The sequence below is a fragment of the Haliotis rubra genome, unplaced genomic scaffold, assembly GCF_003918875.1.
Source record: "Haliotis rubra isolate DU_JTF1 unplaced genomic scaffold, ASM391887v1 Scf2198, whole genome shotgun sequence".
Taxonomy (NCBI): Eukaryota; Metazoa; Mollusca; class Gastropoda; order Lepetellida; family Haliotidae; genus Haliotis; species Haliotis rubra.
In genome coordinates, this window is record NW_025766223.1 from 17,866 (window position 1) to 39,284 (window position 21,419).

At 39.9% G+C, this 21,419-nt stretch overlaps 2 long non-coding RNA genes across 2 annotated transcripts; one reads left to right on the forward strand and one right to left on the reverse strand.

Annotated features, from left to right (window-relative positions):
- Positions 1-345: 345 nt before the first annotated feature.
- LOC124277220 lies at positions 346-4,898 on the forward strand. The gene is made up of 2 exons (XR_006898775.1): positions 346-923; positions 4,761-4,898. It is a non-coding gene; the product is annotated as an uncharacterized LOC124277220 (long non-coding RNA).
- A 5,631-nt stretch (positions 4,899-10,529) lies between these two features.
- LOC124277221 lies at positions 10,530-11,471 on the reverse strand. The gene is made up of 2 exons (XR_006898776.1): positions 10,798-11,471; positions 10,530-10,648 (listed from the first exon to the last, which is right to left on the reverse strand). It is a non-coding gene; the product is annotated as an uncharacterized LOC124277221 (long non-coding RNA).
- Positions 11,472-21,419: the final 9,948 nt, after the last annotated feature.

Below are 21,419 nucleotides of genomic sequence, written 5' to 3' on the forward strand. Positions count from 1 at the left end.
CCATTAAAAGCCGGATAAATGTAACATATGTTTCGAGGGATTTCACTCTCTCAGTAAAGTAAAGGTTCAAGTACATGTTGAAAGGTGAATCCATTTGGGATTCGAACCCACTGTCTCGGTGTGGATTCTAATCGCCAGCTCACAAAGTCATCGATATAACCCACATCGACTTCCACCAAAGCAAATTTGTCGCGTTTAATGAACAACGGGAAAGTAACAACTCAGAGGTATAAGTCCACACATGAAAGAAAACGCCACACGCTATACAGACAAACCAGATATGTTGTATTCTGTTTAAGTTGATGTAAATAATATTCCCGAGCGCTTATACGTCGTCAGGGCTGACCGCACGTGACCCAGATGGAAGCTACCCTGCAAGCTCTGTTCGGAGTCACCCTTACAACGGGTCAGTGAGTCACATGCATGCTTAGGAGGAGAATGAAGTGAGTGTGAGCTGTTGATACTCCACTTCAGCTGTTCTGGAATGTCCCTAACATTGATCAAAGCCGTAGTCGTGTCTCGCTACATGTGTGCATAGAACACTTCTTATGATGTCCCTCTCCGTGTTCAGTCTGAAATGGATATACACGTTATTGAGGAAGTGTTACACAGACAACGAATATGAAAGCTGGCGACATTGTTCCCATTACAGTGATATGTGTCGTTTGATACTCTGACTGTTCGCATAGAACCGCTTGTGCAGAAGATCCGCTGTCTGAACCCAGCGATGTTGCAGAATGAATTCACCCCGTAACTTCAAAGCTGAATATACATAAATACATAGAGTTACACAAACATGACACAGTGGATCGCAGATGACGTAACAGTCTGACAGGGTGTTTTTACTTCCTCGTTGTTCACCATGGCGGGTGTAAGGATATTGGTTGTGTTAGTGTGTATAGGAAGGACACAGTTGGCATCGGGTGAGTAGATCTGATTAGTTAACTACGACAGAAACATATGTAGACACACTTGCGTCGTTCAAGGCGTAAAATATATTGCTGGATTCGGGCGGAATGAACAAGATACTAACTGTTAAGAGTGTAATCTGCTGGCTATACCCGGAATATTCAGGGACTAATTAAAGTCGCCTCTTGTAACTACAACAGAGAGAATACACATAGTGTTACACATACTGTAGATATTCAGTGGGAGTAACTGTTAACGCAGTTTGACTGGGTATTTTACTTCCTGGTTTCTCAACATTGTGGTGGTCTTACTTCGATGGATACTGCTGACATCAGGTGAGAAGATCAGCTTTGTTAATATCGACGAAACATTTCTGCATTAAACCACATCAATAAAGGTTCATAATTGCATTTTACGAACTTACAAACTTCTACACATTATGTTATGGTCACAAACAAGAGCAATGTCTGCTTGTGTATTCCACCGAATTACCTTGAAATCCAAACGTAATGTAAATAAATCGCAACTGTACACGTGCATTCACATATGACGTTGAAAGTACACCCCTCACTTCACTCGTCGGCAAACATGTGCTGACGTCAAAATCTGACTTAAAAAGACTGGGTCCTGTCAAACATTACCAGCGTTTAAATCATCCGTACACACCCGTAACCAAACCCAGGGCCATCCAAGCCCAGAGATGAAGTCACCAACATTGAGACTCTGGGCCCCTATTCTCGAAAGGATCCTAGCCCTAGGATATCCTAACTTTGATCCTAGGGTATAGGATAGGTGTTCTACCTTATTCTCTAAAAGTATCCTAGCGCTAGGGATATCCTTACTTAGGACAAATACTAGGATAGGGTCTGACTTGTCCTATCTATCTTAATGGAAATCAACATGGTGTGGTTCTTGTTTGTTCACCAATTTTGACGTTGTCAAACAAAACATTTCAAATGTAATGTCATTTGTATTTACAAGAGCACACAGTTTTGATGTGTTAAGAAGAGTTTTTGAGTTGTTATTATCAATTTATCGGTAATGAATAGACACACTTGTTGCGATGCACATATTCTTTAGATCTACAAAGAGATTTGTTCAGTTCTTACCTATTCTCGGCCGTTTTAATCACAACATTGCTCTCTCCAGTCACATTGCCGTGAAATGTCAATGTCAAGGCCAACTTGACAGGGAAGTAACTCCGATCCTGTTTATTTCCTAGGTGAATTTTTCAGTTTGTGAGATGATGCATAATGAGAGTTCAAATGATGATTTTCATAAAAACAAATACAATGAAAATATTTTTTGCACATATCTTTAATATCCTTATTGTTTTTGGCAGACTTTCAAAGTCTGAAGTAGAAATGTTATCGCCTTGTCAAAAAATAATTTTCAAAACTTCAAAACTACTATATAATGTGATGAAAATATCGAATAATTTCTTGTAGATCTACTAAGTCCATCAAAAGCTGAATTTCCTCATATTATGGGAATCATGGGTAATATTTAGGGGAATCCCCAACTTAATGAGGGTTTTTCTATGTCACCTACAGAAGAGCTCACTATCCTAGCTAGGATGGGCAGCACAACTTAGGACAGGGATAGGATCGTTTCAAGAATGGGTCTTATCATAACGGTAGGATGTCTAACTTCTGTCTTAACTACTAAGGATCTGTCTTAGCTGGGACACTTTCAAGAATAGGGGCCCTGTCATCCAAAGGACAGCGTTAATTGTAGTCAAAAGAAAATGTTATAACTGATACATTGTCATGTTCATTTGTAGATCATAAGCTAAATGGCTCTTTAGCATTATCCCAAATATGCGTCAGAACACTTGGTTAGGGATAACAGGACACACAGGGATGGAAATGGCAGGGTGGGTTAGTTTTGAAAGAGTCCTAGAGTAATGGTGTTATGGTGTTCTGCTAGGATGACTCATCGCGGATATTGGGTAGCACAGGGAACTGGGTAGGTATAGCAGGATCCCAAAGTTGTACTGTTCGGTGAAGGGATAATAAGAATAGGTGAAAGGGTAACAGGAATGACAGAAACTTGGTATGGACGATAAAACATTTTGGTAGGAAGACAGTATCCTGGCTTGAGATGACAGGAGCGTAAGGTAGGAATGGCATGTGACCCAAGTGTAAGGATGTATGGACCTCGGGTTATGGATGACAGGACAATGTTTAGATGCATGTGATTCTGTGGAAGTGAAATGGTAAAAACAGTTCAATGCAAACGAACAGTTTGTATAGTTTGAGTCACTGATACGAATTCACGTATACACGTTTTACTGCACGGTATCGTTCGTTGATCATATACAGGATTAGTATATGTTCAGTGAGTGTAAGGTGTACATTGTACAAAGGCAATACTATTTCTTCCTTGCTCATGTAGGGTATAGGAATGGAATTGCCGATGTCAGTCAGATATATAATATTTGACTCAAAGATTGCTGAGAACAGCGTCTTGAAGGTATAAAAGAACTTTCACCGAATGGAGCGTACAATTACACACATTACAATAATAATGTACCTCATTTAGGGCCCAAATTTCGTGATAAACATACGTGATAGACGCATTGTACCCATATGGGGATTCAGAACCCAGGTCTACGGCGTGACAAGACGCTGCAATTAAGTCAGCATCACATTCTACTTGGCTGGGCTCACGTCAGTTGGAAAGACCAGAACTGGACCCTAGTTTCACAGATGAATCGAGATATGCTCTGAAATTCACAGATCATTGTGTCCGAGCGTGGGCTAGATAGGAGAAAGATATCAGGATTCCATCAAAGTCTAGCATGACAGGCTTGATTTGGACTAAGTCATAGTTTTGGTTGTTATCTGTGGATCTGGCCATGGGAGCACCAATCTCTATGCCATACTTTGGGTCATCATGACAGGTGTTATAAGGATGACATTCCGAACGTCTACGTGAGACCGCATGCAGGTGCATTGTGCATTGTGCCATGGACGTTGATACCAATTTAGATGGTGAGATCATTATCTGTATGGGTGGCCAGTCCTGCCATTAGAAGTAAACTTTATGGAACACAAGTGCATTGATCACCCGTTCACGACGAGATATCCAGACGGCATCTGTAGAGGGACTTTGAAATTCACTTATTGAAGAGTAAATTCTATTTTTGAGGCAAATTTACAAGGAGCATGAGACGACAGTATAAGGCTGTGCTTCCATACGGTTGATCATGTACACAACTGAGAGTTGTGGTGTTTTTATTTAGCTAATTCATGTGTTGCTGTTTTTGTTGGCATTGTGTGGTTTGCATTACAAGGGGTATGCACATTAAAAGTAACACCGAGAGCAAGTAGGGTTAACGTTCATCACGTACCGCACGTGCACGTCTCACTGTTCCAACTTCTGCTTACCCCTTGTAGTACAAACCAATAATAGCGATTTGAATATAAGTGATCGTTTGTTAAACAACTTTTATCCTAAGTTGAAAAAAATGCTGAGATTTAAATGTTCATCTGGCAAGGTAAAATTATGAGGATTCGCAGTCTTAACATTGCTATATTCCATTCAAATGTTTTTGTTTAAAGTGAAATTCATCTGTACGTTTTGACTGCAAACAGAGTATACCTTCAACAATTGTTGACGACCTATAGCCTGTTTTATATTGTTTTGTCTTCGTAAATAAAATAGTTGTAGATTTACATTCTATTTTTAGACACCATCTGTGATAATCTAGTTATTTTACAGTCCTTCTGTGACTTGTTTTTTAACACTTTAAAGTTATTGTGTATGCAAAACATTTCTCGTCACTATATGGCTGAAATATTGCCGAGGTGACGTTAAATGCTAACTCACTCACTCACTCTCCACAGGTTCCTGCGCATCAGGACTGTTTGGAGACTCCTGTAGCTACTCCTGCCACTGTCAGACACCATGTGACGAGACTACAGGTGCCTGTACTGGTGATTGTGACACTGGATGGAGGAAGGCAGGGGGCCTTTGCCAGAAACGTTAGTGACACGTTCAGTTTACGCTTTTTAGTCTATTAATTATTCTGATCTGTTCTGCATGAAAAAGGCTCTCCCTAAAGAAAGTATATATATTTCGTGATATTCACCTATTTTTCATGTAGAATTCATATGTGACAGTAGTATAAAAGTAATCTGCCATACACATACAATAGCATTCCTCATACCCACACAAAAGAATTCCTCACCCAAACAATAGCATTCCTGAACCAAACAAAGAAATTCCTACAGGCTCAGCCTTAAAGAATGTAGGTTCATTACATTATAAATGACATTCCATAGGTTCAGTTGTTACAACAAAAGAAATTCCTACAGGCTCAAAGAAATTCCTTAAGGATCATAAGACATTCCTTAAGGGCGTAGAGCAACACAAAGACATTCCTTAAGGAGCGTAGGAGTAACCATAGAGGTGAAACGGCATTCCTACAGCTGCCTCTCAGGTATATACAGGTGCGCTAACTCACATTCCATAGATACGACATTTGTCAGTACACGTTCCTACTATTCAAATATCAAATTCTTATAGTTTTTTTCCTTGTTTTATGTAAAATAAGCAATGCAAGTTGTATTACACTCCATTTAATCATGCTCACTTCAAAAAACAGTTTTACATGTAGATAACAGATACGTAACGATGCCGTGAAAGGGTTAATCGAACTTATTCACCACATGCCACAGACTGTCTTTTCATTGTAGCTATATCACTGTACCTTAACATATTGGATGAAGATAACTATTCAATTTGTTTTATGCCCTTGCAAATCATTTAACCCTGTATAAGTTTTAATCCGGTTCATTATATATCATTTTTAAATATACACAACACCTAACTGCGTAGACAAAAGGGTTAATCATGTTAAAATGAACACATTACAGTCTCCTGACAGCTATGCCCGCATCGTGTTATTGCATGTTTACATAACGTTGTAATGTAGGTCGTCTTTTTCACCTTAAGCAGAGCATACCGAATATCAACAAAAACGTCTGCTTACTAGCACACAAAGAATGTCTGTCAATTCAAGCATGTATTTGACGTCATGTTTGTGACTGAGTTAGTTTAAACTCATGACGAAGGAATGTTTTTTACAGCATGTTCATAATCACGATTTTTTAAATATCACAAATAAAATCGTGAGGGACGAAAACTTTTAAATTTATTTATCTATGACTAGTGGTGTTTTTGAAATCATATGATGGGTTTATGACATCAGTAAAAGTCGTCACACAAAATGTTGTGAAATTTGGATCACGATTCTAGTTATTTTATTGAAATTATGCTCATGCGCTGGTTCAAAATAAATTTTGCAAATTCACTTTATGCTATATAAAGAAATGTAGACTACACATTCTCTACTATTAGCTTCTCTTATACTATGACTAGTCAGTTTTTTATTGACGATCACCTTGGTTTCGTTCTTCAGAATCCAGCTTCACAGACATATATATTGTGTGACACGGTAAAACGTCAATTGAAGAAATTGTTATTGTATTTGTTAGAAATTCTGAAATCATACGATCGATTTCAAATTTCAGGTACAAATATAAGTTCATCACAGTACGATCTGCATACCTGTTTGACACAAAACTGTGAGTTGTTGTTCAGGTTCGATCTCGAACACAAAGTGTTTTTTATTACAAGCGGTGTTTCGGGTAATCAATTTGCTTTTTCTTACAATGGAATAAAGCTTATTGTGGAAGCGCTCATTAAAGAAGAGGCGGAGTTGGAGATCGAAGCATTTCAACAGCAGTTTCCTTGAAGGTAAGTGAATTTTAATTCCAATAGATCAAATTTAACATACACTCTTTACTCTGTTCGTTGAAAGTTTTATATAGACCAAAAACTTAATTTTTGTTCATAGTTGTTACCTTGTAAAATAGAATTACATCACCCATCAGTTTAATTGTTATCACATTCTGTCTTCCGGTGTATTGCGATATCATTTATCTTGTCAGCGTGTTATGAGCGGTGAACGACCGAGGGTTGTTACCAGGTCAAATTTATCTCATTGTTTGCTCATATGAGCGACGTATAAAGTGTTTATAAAGTCAACTTGGTTAGGTTATGTGATATTCCTGTCATTTTTGTGGAACATAGTGTAACATATTCCTGTTAGACATTGATTGTGCTACAATAACACGTGTAATGCATGGCACAGTTTGGTATTTCTTGTACTTTGATGTCACAGACCTACGGTTCGCACCTTTGATCTTTGACCGATGGTGAGCGAGATTCACATGCTCACTTAATGGTGTACGTGCAGCTACTTTGATTGGATAATAGTGAATTTATCACTTGTATTCAGAACCTCTAAATAGTATTTTAAAATCAGTCATAATGATGAGACCATTAGTTGTGCTCGTGTTGTTGTTATTCACCTGCATAGCAGGTGAATCACAACTTTTCACAAGGAAATTGTAAACCTGTGTCCTCCAAAGTGTTAACATGTATCGCTACAGGACATAAACTGGTGCATGTAAACGGAAAAGTGTATCATGGTATCGAATACTTGAAACTAAATGGACCCACGACCAGCTGCTCATTGCCTTGTCGCGTTTTCCAGACCTAAAGGTAATAAGTTTATTTCTATATTCTTACGGAACATTGATATCAAATTATATCATCTTAATTATTCATATCATGTTCCTCACAACTATGTTTCATATAGAGAATTACAAATATATACTTATGTTTTCAGCACATCAAAGGAGACAGAGCTGACTGTGCCAGTGTGGAAAACAATAGCGATAGAGGAGGAAGACTCATTACTGTCAACTATCGCCAGTGTTATTGTAAGTGTTTTTTATTTCCCTGGTTTTAAAACTGTGATACACTCTTGCTTATGTTTACTAATCACACTGCTGTAAAAGCAACCAAATAGGATACACTTCTGTACTACACATCTGAATCTATATATAGTGGTTATACATGTTGTTTATTGTCGCAATTTTCAAGATTGTGTGAACACATAAGATTATTGATGAATCTATTCATTTTTGTTGTTGTTGTCGTTAAAATTTGAACACCTACATTTTTACATATGCATACGACCCGTGAAGGTCCGGGGTAGAATTGGCCTTCAGCAACCCATGCTTGCTGTAAAAGGCGACTGAGCTTGTCGTAAGAGACGACTAACGGGATCAGGTGGTCACTCGCTGACTTGGTTGACACATGCCATCTGTTCCCAATTGCGCAGATCGATGCTCATGTTGTTGATCACTGGATTGTCTGGTCCAGGCTCGATTATTTACAGACCGCCTCCATATAGCTGGAATATTGCTGAGTGCGGCGTTAAACTCAACTCACTCACTCACTCACACACATATGCATACAATTGTATGATAAGGAAGAGTGTTATATATTACGTCCGCTTCTTTGAATTCTTTATTTATGATTTTATTTTCCTCTTTATATTCTTGTTTGATACTTACCTAATTCATTAACATATTATGTTAATTTGATTCCATGATTATTTCTCCAATCACTAACCTATGTTATTTACAACTTTGTTGTTTTGTAGTTAATTCAACCTCCTCAAGTACTACATACACTCCTACTACGATACCACATACAACTTCTACTACTCCTGTGTCGGCGCCTACAACGTTTACTACTCAAGTTCCTATCGACCTTCACCACCTCTTGTTTACCCACACCGATCCACAACTCCTACTACGCAGACTATCCCCAACTACCACCATACCAACTACCACTACCGCACCAACAACTACTATCCCCAACTACCACCATACCAGCTACCACCACTACTACCACTACCGCACCAGCAACTACCTATCCCCAACTACCACCATACCAACTACCACCACTACTACCACTACCGCTCCAACTACTATCCCTCCAACTACCACCACTCCAACTAGCAGCATACCAACTACCACCACTCCAACTGGTATCACTTTAACACATAACACTCAAACCACAGCAACTACTGAATCACCGCCTGACACATCAACTAGCACTTTCTTTCATCAAACAACCATATCCTCACCTATCACTTCACGTCATCCTAACTCGACTCTTTCTTTAACCTCACCTTCACTTTCCACACATACACCCTCATCAACAGATACATCAGTCAAGCCACTCATCATAACAGGTAGTGTTGTTGTTCTGTTTTGTTTCATCGTGTGTTGTATTTGTTTTGTCGTCAATAAAAAACGATCACATCAATTAATCAGACCTTTATCATTAGATCATATAAATTTAGATCATGTAAATTTAAAGAATGAAAATGATGAGGAAGAGGACACAATTTATCAAAAGTAACAACTGTATGAATCTTTATGTATCAATCACCTCACCGCTCTCCCTATGCACAGATCCACCCTCCCTACCTTTGAGGACAAGGATGATGATTCTCACCTACATACTTATGACGAAGATGATGATGATGATGATGATGATGATGATGGTGTCATGGATGATGATGATGATGGCGCTGATTACAACTCAACGCATGTGCTTGACACCACTGGTAGGTACATGTTCTTGTAAATATTTACCTGATGCATCTAGACAATTCATATTTTGTTCTTGTTTCAGACCAATATAGCACTCTATATAATGGCTGACTGTTCTTGTTTCAGACCAAATAATGGCCGCACTCTTGAGTCTTGTGACACTTGCTTTACTTAGTGGATTCGTGTGGGTGTTAGTGAAATACAGACGAAGACTGTGTCAAGCATTCATATGTCACCGTGTCACCAGCACAACAACCTACGTCACCGTCGCCAGCACAACCCTGAGATAGAACTAAATACCCTTCGTGCACGTTTACATTCATCGCCGATTTACACAGGTTCCTCGCTTCATCGTACACCTCCTCGTTCTCCCTTGGCTCAGACTACTAGGAAAACAGTCAAGACTGCTACCACCTCCACTTCAGTCCAGACTACAGCATTGACTACCGCCTCCACTTCAGTCCAGACTACAGCATTGACTACCGCCTCCACTTCAGTCCAGACTACCGCCTCCCGCTTCAGTCCAGACTACTGCCTCCACTCCAGTCCAGACTACTGCCTCCACTCCAGTCCAGACTACTGCCTCCACTCCAGTCCAGACTACTGCCTCCACTCCAGTCCAGACTACTGCATCGACCTCGCTCCAGTTCAACATTAATTATGAATCAGACGATTCTTTTGTCACTGACGAGGAGGATTTGCGTAATTTAACTCGAATGATCAATGACGGCAACATTAAAGCCAAACGTTTACAATCCCAGATTGATCACGTGAGAAGGTCCAAGAGACTGATGTACAAACAGATGAGAACCCCTCACTCTCTCATGATGCAGTGACATTCGTTTGAATAGATGCGCTTGACTACTAAGTGTGTAGATGCGCTTGACTGCGCTGTAAGTGACTTAGTATGTAAGTGACGCGTTTGTACAATAAGCCACGCGTTTGTTAACAGTTCCACGGGCAGTGGTTCACATGTAATCATCATAAAATGTATATAAAATGTATATAATCTGCGCTCGTTTTCTTTCTTATTTACAAGTAACAATGTAGGTGCACATTCTTTACCGAACAAAATGTATGTATCAATACTACTACAGATACATAGCTCCATATAATATGACACAACAAAACACATTCAAATTTTATAACTTTTATTTAGTGACAACGTATCGGTTGAATTTTGCACATCGCACCAAAAATATGAGTTGAATCATTGTCGAACGTTCACACTCACATGGACCGTCAGCAGTTACCTGAAAAAGAAAATGTACTTATTAACTCAGTACAATAATGTCAAATAGCGCAAATGTACATAGTAACTGTCTCAGCGTTAAGTAACTTCAAATGTACATATTCTATTACAAGAATACCAACATAATAGTGAAAACATGGTTTAACTTACATAGACTACTGGTGGTTTGGATACGGTGGTGGTGGTGATGGTGAAGGAAACTGATTCATCGGGTTTGGTGACATTGGACGAACACCACCTCTGCCATGAGCAACAGCATGCATGTGTCCTGCTTGTATCGTTTGCATCACTCCTTGAGCCCCTGGCTGCATCCCAGTCATGACAGAGGAAGGCTCCCTCGTCGCTCCAGGTTGAGCTCCTGATGTCAGTTGTTGCGCTGACATTGCAGACGATGGAGGTTGAGGCTGGGAGGTTGCAGGTGGTTGCGGTGACGGCAGCTCCGGCTGAGGCACGTCATCGGCATTTCGTAGGGTTGCCTCATACTCCTCCAGTCTGGTCACGTATTCTTTACTCCTACCAATAAAGTGATGAAAAACCTCCGCCGTCATTGGGATGGTCTTTTTCACACCTCTGGAATTCCAGTTGGACAGATGCACATACACTACCCCATTGAAGTAGTTGATACTTAGATAGTGCTTGTCAGCAAACTGATAAACGACTTCATTCGATGACATGTTGTTGAGACGTTCACAGGTTCCAGAGTTCCGTGTGGTAGCTTTCAGAGTGAAAGTTGTGCTTGTAAGTGGTGAGTGGTTCTATTTATGCTCAAGATTTTTGATCATGTGATGTTCGAAATCTTTCTGGAAGCTTTACTTGCAAACACATGATTGATATGATTCTGGAATGTTGTTTTTCACCTTCAAATCTGTCAAGTCATGATTTTTATATAACATCAAGTACTCCACGTGATATGATTCTGGAATGTTGTTTTTCAACTTAAATCTGCAAACTCATGATTTTTTATATAACCTCATCCAACCTCCTCACGTGATATTTCAGAAAGAAATCTGCAATCTCATGATTTTTATATAAGGTATCACATGACAGTGCCATTCATCAAACGGTTTATATAACCCGAGAAAACACTACCCTCTTTTATGAGTCAACATGGACTCATGAGTTTGCAAATTTTGTTATTACCCAATTTTACTGACTCATCCTCACGTGATCTCAGCCTTCATTAAAAACCAAAACAATGGATAGTATAAAACGTAGTAGCCATTTCAAATAGGAAGTGCTGACACAGAAAGGAATGTGTATCACGTGACTTGCTCACTGTGTGGTCATTGTTGAGATGTTATAATAGATCATGAGCCACAACTGACTAGTGTAGCAGCTGCGACTTGACACTATTGAAAAGAGATGCCGTGTGTCCAACTTAACCTGTTTGTGAACATTTTAGGTAGATAGCAGAATTCGAAGAACAGCATTTTGCAAAATATGAAATTATCTAAGCTGTAATCGTTTTGTGTTTTCTTCACAGAAACATTCGAGTTCAACAACACCACCTGGATGTATTGTAGGAATAGTTTCATTGGTAAATACTTTAGAGTTTTCTGCTTATTTGAGGTCAAAGCTTCTTTAACTTTTATTTGTTACCTCCTCGGTTGTTATGTAAAGTGTACATGACACGCATAAACACACCAATGTGTGCATGACATCAAAGGTTAGACGTGATGACAAATGCTAATATACTAATGCTATATTAACTTAGACTCTTCATTCAGCCAAAACATGGCGTAGCAGACCTTTCCATATAAGGTTATGCTTACTACTTGATCACCGATCAGAGCAGGGGGCGGTCTTGTGAAAAAGGAACAATTACACTGGTGTCAGCAATATATATATATATTTATTCGGGGTTCGGGGGCGGTGGAAGTAGCCTAGTGGTTAAGCGTTGGCTCGTCACGCCGGAGCCAGGTTCGAATCCCACATGGGTACAATGTATGAATCCCATTTCTGGTTTCCCCGCGGTGATGTTGCTGGAACAACCTGTTCAAGATCATATTGTTTTTGAACAATAGGATTGCTGAAACATATTTACAATGTGTATGACACCATAGAAACATGAATTAAAAGCAACAGAAACAAACATTGCTTAACAGACCTTTTATTAACAACATAAGGTGTCATTCTGCACAAGTCTTAGAGATTCAAGGAATTATTCACACGAAAAAAGCAATCTTTTTGGTTCAATGATTTTAAAGAAACATGTGATTGTGTTTTAGTCTTAACATGGAAACGTGAAATAGCTCAGATGCAGCAAGTATAAAACAGAAGACTATTGTTTAGCGGCATTTATGCCACAGAAAGATGTTTGTGTCCTGGGGTCCCAACTTGGCTGCTCTCCTGATGTAAAGGACCAAAGTGTTTCTTTGATAGGGAGGCTGTTGAGGGTGTCATTTCAGAAAACTGTTTTGTCTTCTTGGCAGGTTAATGTTTTAATATGTGGATAAGTCCACATCTCTTCAACCTCCTTTGTCTGTCGGCTTGGTGACGATTCTTCTGTGTCATTATTATGGGACGATAAAATCTCGACTGAAGGGTTGTAACGCAAGACAAGAGTTTTATTCTTGCTGACCCTCATCATCATCATCAGTATCGTCATTGGCAGCCATGACAGATTCACTGTCACTTTCTACTTCAGGCATATCTATACGAGTCAGAATGTGTTTCAATGATAGTTTTCATGAAACGGGTTATCTTGTTTTTGATGATAGATTGATCAGTGCCAGGGTCCATATCCTCAAGGCTGTCTAGGTTGGGTTGAAATAGAGGTGCCTGTTTAAAGTATTGAGTGAACTCTATGGCATTGTTAAGGCTATTGGCCAATTCATTTCCCCATATCTGTTTTCATTTTCTGTCAATCCAATCTTCTGTTCGACATTGTTTTCTGTACTTTTTCCTTTTTGAGTTTCATCACGTCATGGTTGATGTTGTACACACGATTCCAGATGCGTTGTAAACCCACATTTTGCCACTCCCTCCATGTCAGTGTTTGAAGGCTTCCGACGACATTGTTTTCCAGCAGGAACCTCCTCCTTTCTGTACAGGAAGTTGTTCATCGCCTTCACTGTTGTCGTCACTATCATATCTAAGACGTTTCCTCTTGGATTTCAAACTGGTGTTTGCTGGACACCATGTTTTGATATGTCGCTGTAGATCATGCATATTGTTCTATCAATACGCCACAGTCGGTACATGCAGTGGCCATGGTGAAAGGTCCTGTGAAATGTCGTCACTCGAGATGGATGCTGCTTCAGTGTCGTTGTCAAAGCTAAGAGATCTTTCTTTGGATGTGTGATCAGCACAAATGTCGGAAACTGTCTGAACGTCTAATACTGGAGAAACCTTTTTACCTGTTTTGTTGCAAACCACTCTGTTGATCAGATGTATTGAGGTTGGTTTTCAAGAGATTGACATGGAGTCTATTCTTTTCACTTGTACTAGGTTTGAGATCCACTGTGAGGTGTCCATAAGGTGTTTCAACAGCCTTTTCATAAAGAGTCATAAATCTACTAATGTTGTCAGGAAATATCCTTCTGGCAAATAACTTCACCTGCTGTCTGTCCACTGGTGAAATTGAAAAGTGTTACATAATGTGAATTTAGAGCAATGTCACGAGATTCCTTACCTCTTGGGAAGAGGTTTTGCAATAGCAAAAAGATAATAACATTTTTTTGTGGTGGGAGGTTTGAGTAAACAGGACGGGAAACTGGGCTTATCCTTCTTTGCTTCAGACAGAAAATCATCCAACACCATCATGTTCTGGTTGTGGGCATCAAAGTAGTTTTCATCTTCCATATTGTAAGGTATTCCTTTCACAAAACGTAATTTGGGGTAAAGTTTGAAGAATGCTATCATAAAGAGGTTGCCACACGGTATAACACCAGACTATACAGTCAGGTAGAGGTTGAGAATGAATCCATGTCTTAATAGGTTGAAGACAAACACTGACTTTCCACATCCACTGGGTCCAACGATGATGCCATTGGAGGGAATCAGAAATTTGAATCGTTCATGCTTCTTGTGCTCCTCCTGAGGAGGAGTAGGAGGAAGTTGTTTATCCTGAGGCGGAGAAAGTTGTTTATCCTGGGAGGAGGAGGAGGAGGAGGAGGAGGAGGAAGTTGTTTATGCTGGAGGAGGAGGAGAAGGAAGATGTTTATCCTGAGGAAGAGGAGGATGTAACTCTTGAATTGATCCATGCATATGCATCTGCTTCTGATGTCTTTGTAAATTATCTTTTCGCGTAAATCTCTTTGTCACAGTCTGGACGGGTGGTAGTAAGCTCCATAACTGATGTAACACAAGTGGGTGATTAGAGAGTCTGAAGCATTCTTTTTATACCTTTGAGCCATGTTACGTTTCAAGGCAGCTTTAGTCCGTTTCATAATGATATTGACACAGGTTGTATTTTCAGTGCAGTCTTCTTTTTGCCTTCACAGTTGCCCTTCTCTTTTTCATGTTAGATGTAACCTGTCTTTTCAGCGATCCCATTGCTTTTCTCTGACGTGTTTTTTGTTGACTTGCTCTTGCCAAACTTTGTGAACATGGGTGTAGGGCCAAATATATCCCCTGGAAGCTCTCCTCATGTTGAAAAAGGACGTCTTATCCGTCAGCAGTCAAAGAGTGAAATGCCAGTAATTACTTACTTCCAGTTTATTTATTATTCTACTTTCTCACTATACAGGATATTTTTGAAAATGATATTTGCATTTGTATATTTTTCACTTATACCCAACAAAACATCATTTCCATGTTTTTCCACATACATCAATAGCATCATTGACAACTTCTGAAACAAGAAGGTGTACAGTATTTGAAGTAGTGACAAATATATTGAGATACATAAGTGTCATTCCATATAAAGTTCCTTACATCAAATTGATGAAGAAAGTGCTTATAGTTTGGCACAAACCAATCAAACATAGATTTAAAAGGATGAAGTAGGAACTGAATATCTCAATCTGGTGAAATCGGGAAATGTGATACTTTAAATTAGAATTCAAATCTGCTCTCACCAAAACTTTTGAGTTGTGTCATCATGAGTGAGAGCTCTATCATAGCTTAGAAATTGATTAAGGCAAGGAACGCGTGTATATCAAGTAATCATCAACATATGAAACCCTCAAATTGCAGTGTATACATACAGTGTGATTCAGTCTTACAGAGAACATGTCTTGGGGAGTGTATGCTAAAGATGCTTTACCCACACTCACACCTTCACTTTTTATGTGGCTTCTATTGTTTGTATTATCTCTTATGTAAAATGTAAAACCAACTGGAGTTTTCATCACCGCATATACGTAAAACTGATTTTGAATTGATCATGATTAAATGGAGTGTAACACAACTTGTATGTGCATATTTTACATAAAACAAGGGAAAAACTATAAGAATTTGATATTTGAATAGTAGGAACGTGTACTGACAAATGCCGTGATCTATGGAATGTGAGTTAAGCGCACCTGTATATACCTAAGTGGTAGCTGTAGGAATGTCTTTCACCCTATGGTTTCCTACGTTCCTTAAGGAATGTCTTTTGTGCTGCTCTACGCTCCTTAAGGAATGTCTTTTGATCCTTAAGGAATTTCTTTGAGCCTGTAGAAATTTCTTTTGTTGTAACAACTGAACCTATGGAATGTCATTCATAATGTAATGAACCTACATTACTCTTTAAGGCTGAGCCTGTAGGAATTTCTTTTGTTTGGTTCAGGAATGCTATTGTTTGGTTCAGGAATGCTATTGTTTGGTTCAGGAATGCTATTGTTTATGTGTATGGCTGATTACTTATTACCTACTCATATGTGATTTGTGTCATAATACACACTTCAAAAAAGAAGAAAGAAGAAAAACGCATATGTGGTTTTTGAGAATATTGGACTCATGTATCTGCTGCAATTACAACACAAATATACCATTTCTTTCCAAACCGTCATCTTTGTGCGATTGTAAACAACTTCAACGCCCAAAATGCGGCAATTCTAATTTTTCCCTTGTTTTTAGAAGCGTTTGAAGAAATATTCACCAAAAAGTCACCAAGAAGACATGCAAAACACGCTGCAAAAGAGGAATGCACGCGCTTCGAAGCAGGTGAGTCTGCAGTTGCTCCGATATTTCCAGCGTTCATCAGAGCACCATATCTTGCCTTCGGGATCGATTCCTGCAGACCAATTCCGTCCAAGATCGCTCCGAGCGGCTGTCCAAGAGTCACGCCGCTACATCCCGGTTGCTCACTTGCGTCATCGTCTTGCCCACTGCAGTGGAAGGACTGCACAACACATCCCTGGTTTGAGAAGAATTCCAAACAAACTGTCAGGAATCGATTGCGTGAAGTGGAGATTCCACCCAAGCAGGTCAGTTGTCGCCCTTGTTCTGAGAGACTTCCATCGGCGCAATCGCTTGTGGGTGTCGTAAAGTCGGAACTGGAACCTTTGAAACTGGACTAGAGTCTGGTTCAGTGATGAATCACGATTTCTTCGTCACCGGTGAGATGGAAGACAGCGTGTTAACCGGAGAGAAATTTAATGAAAGTTTTGCCCTAATTGCATTCGACAGGTCGATAGAGTTTGCGGACGCAGTTTCATGAGTGAGGGTAAGATTTCCAGCACACAAAATCTGATTTTGTGGTGGTTCAGGAGTAATATGACAGCAAATCGGTACATCAACAGAGTCCATGCACGTCACATGCTTCCGATTATGGACTGACAGGTGAGTTGTTCCAGCATGACAACGCTACTACACATACAGTACGCGTTACGGTCCGCTACCTTGCCAATTCTAACGTCAATGTCTTGCCATGGCCTTCCTCATCCGCAGATCTAAACCCGAAAGAACATATATGGGATGAAACTCGGTCGGCGTGTACGTCAACGTCAAAACACGCCTCAGACCCTTCCTCGCCTGGTCATTGCACTGCAGAAAGAGAATTCTGCAAAAGCGACCTTGTCGACTTATCCAGTCTGTGCCGATCGAGACAGAGCAGAGCAGTAATTGTTGCCAATGGTGGCCATACAAAGGTACTGACTTTTTACGGACCGCCTCCGTGGTCCTCCCGGAGTGCGGAAGGTCGCGGAGTTCGATCCCCGACCGTTTCATACCAAAAGACGTTAAAATATGGTACTTGTTGGTCCCTGCCTGGCGCTCGGCATTAATGGGTACAACAAGGACTGGTCGGCTCGGAGTCAGTATAATGTGACTGAGTGGGGTATTCATGCTTCACTGCGGCATGGTATCTCAGTGGGCTAGCACTAATAAAACCAGCTTCAGTCTGGGCTAAGTACAAGCAGCCGCACGTACACATACAGACGCATGCACGTCGTCATATGAGCGAAATATTTTTCAAGCACGACGTAAAACCCAATTCCACCACCACCACTGATTTGTACGCCATCTTGTGGACTCAAGTAAACAGAAACACGACAATAAAGGCTGTTGTTGCGTTAGCAAACTCTTTGTCTATTTGGATTTTCACCCTTTTACCATTGAAATTTCATGGAAATGATTGCTCTTAAACTAGTGCAATAATTTCTTCTCAAAATGGCTGATGCGTTTCTGTTTTTTAAGTGTGTATGTATTTGCATTCAAAGTAGGATGGGCCCGCAAATGAATAAATTTTTGGAAAGGTGAATGAAATACACGCCAACAGCAGTTTGTCTTAAACATTTTACTTTTAGTATACAGTAAGGTGAAATAGACTTTAATCACACTTAAAACCACGCCATCTTCTTAAATCCTCATATTTTGAACACAATGAAAAAAAATAAAAGATCTGAGTTTCGATGAAAAATATAATTCACGTGTTTTTTGTTTCAGCCGGCCTATATTACAATACAACTGAAACATACGTCAAAGAGCAGGCGTAGTCTCCGAATCAAGCTTACCTTGCCAACATATATTTCCTTTGTAACTCCCGAAGATTTAATATCGAATTCATTCTTTTTTCAAATCTTTCTCCCATCTCCCTCGTCCTTACCTGCTGTGTCTTCTGTTGGACTGATAGATAAAAGTTCTTGTCAGACACAAGCAAACGTTCCCATCCCCCTTTTTGAATTCAGCTGACACTCCCTGGTGGACGATGACCAGTTGACGGAGAGGCATCTTGACGAGTACACACAGAGTCGGCGACGTAGTAACGTAGTTCTACGAAATATCTGGAACACAGATCCGAGCAAAACCAGATCCTGTGTTCCATCAACCTTTCCCTCTGATGCCACACATAAAGAAAAGTGTAGAATCAGATCATCTGGAAATATGGTACTGGCATCCATTTGCTCCGTGTACTTGAAGTCGACAAAGCAGACCCAGCTCGTCTCTTGAACTTGGCATAAATAATGGAGAGGTGTATCACTTAGAGAATCGATAGACAACAACCTTGTTTGTATTTGTTTGTTGGGGTTGTTTGTTTTCCGTGTAACGCTGTAGTCAACTGAATCCAGCTCCATGACGACAATCTGCAAGTTATCTAGTCTAGACCAAACGAAACGTCGATGTCTACCCATGTCAGGTTTCATGTCTGTCTATGTACAAGTTCTGTAGAAACGGACAAGATGATTATAAAGTTTTACTATGTCCTGGACGGGTGCTTTGAATTCTGTGTGTCTTTGTTGAAATCGTTTCATAGCAGCCAATGATATAAATTGACGTGTCCCTCTTGCATATTATATTGTAACAGTTCAGCAACCACATATTGCTTTGATACAAAATAGTTTGTCAGTGATGCGTGAATCTGCCAAATGCCTTGGTTTTATAGTGCTAGCCCACTGAGATACCATGCCGCAGTGAAGCATGAATACCCCACTCAGACACATTATACTGACTCCGAGCCGACCAGTCCTTGTTGTACCCATTAATGCCGAGTGCCAGGCAGGGACCAACAAGTACTATATGTTAAGATCTTTTGGTATGACGCGGTCGGGGATCGAACCCGCGACCTTCCGCTCTCCGGGCGGACGCGCTAACCACTACACCACGGAGGCGGCCGACAAAACAGAACTAGAATAATATACAATAAACATGTTGACACCAATCTCGGATTCACGTTGCAGCACCCGAGCAAACAAAGGTTCCTTTGTTAAAAAAGCCCCCAAACCAAAAAGAATCATGCCTCTTTGTACCACAAGATTTATGCCCAAAGCTTCCTTTGCTAAACCGACTAGAAATTACCGCTGTTTAGTCGTTTTGAATTATACATGTGTTTTAAATGTGCACGTAATGTATTGTAACTGGACCTCGAACAAATGAATGGATTGTCATTTGCACATAAAAGCCTTAAAAGCTTTCATCACTGCAAAAAGTGAAATAACGTAAAGCTTATTTTTAATGTTACACAAAGATGCAGAGTGTCCGGTTTATTTTGGTTGATGTATTTAGCTGTATACCGAATATCAAATCCATCAGTCGAAACGTTTAAGGAAGAAAGGATGGATGAAGTTCTTTTTACAACGAGGAGCGACGGTTCATACGCCGTTCCACAGTCATATGTCTTCATGACTCTTTATCAAGTAAATATATTTGATCAAGACATAAAAAATTGTTTCTACTATCATTCAAGTTCACGTCAACTGACACTAAGACATATGTCTGTGGTAACGCTTGTTTACCTTAGAAACCAGGGACACCAATCTACAAAACGTTCGTAGCACTATGCCATTCGTAAGCCTGGGGCAAAGTATAGAAAATTACGTTTAAAAACAAAGTCAGTTATTGATTCAATCCAGGATAGCCAGAGAACCTGTTTCTTTAGAAAATGCTGACGCAAAGTACTAACTTAAGTAAGATTTCGGAAACATATAATTTATTAACAAATCTACCCTCTTACCTGCTGTACTATCTGTTGGACTGGTAGATACAGATTACTGTCAGACACTTGCAAACTTTCCACGTCTTCCTTCTTTGAATTCATCTGACACTCCCTGATTGACGATGACCAGTTGATGGAGAGACATCTTGACGAGTACACACAGAGTCGGCGACACTGCTGTAACGTAGCTCTACGAAATATCTGGAACAGAGCCGGGCAAAACCAAACCCTGTGTTCCATTAACCTGTCCCTTTGATGCACACACATGAAGAAAAGTTGAAAATGAGAACCGTTAGAACTGTTTGATTTGCATCCATTTGCTCCCATTAATACCAAGGCCCGACAAGGCAGATCCAGCTCGTCTCCTGAACTAGGCAGTAATAATGCCGAGGTGCACTGACACGTCACTTCGAGAATCGATAGAGCAAAGCTGTGTTTGAAAGGCATTTAAAAGTTCTACTCAACTCATACTTCTACATATTCCTTCTCAATGTTGATAACAATAAGAAAGTTTCACCAAGCAGTAAGTGACCATGGATTTTTGATAAAATATATGCAGGCCGTTACTGATTCATTGATACAAAGTTCCACATTGTCAGATATTCGGGAATTATTGTGCCTACTCTACAAATACGTATATGCATAATGATACCTTGGTATTCTGTTTCATATGGGTTTGCTGTCAGTACAAATACATGTAAATATGTGTTGGCCACAGGCTAAAGCAGTGACGCACATTGCCCAGTGGGATACAAGTGAATCATTACTAATGAAATTCTTCAAAGACAAGGGTGTGTTTACACAGCAGAGTGGTTAAAGCAGATTGAGTTTGAGAGTCTATGACCACTAGGCTACACCACCGCCCCCAAATTCGTTGTGGAACAACGCTAATCGTCTTCACCCCGGGGTCGCTGCTCATATGGATCAAAGATTAAACATTTATATAATATCCATGAAGATCTGGGTTAGA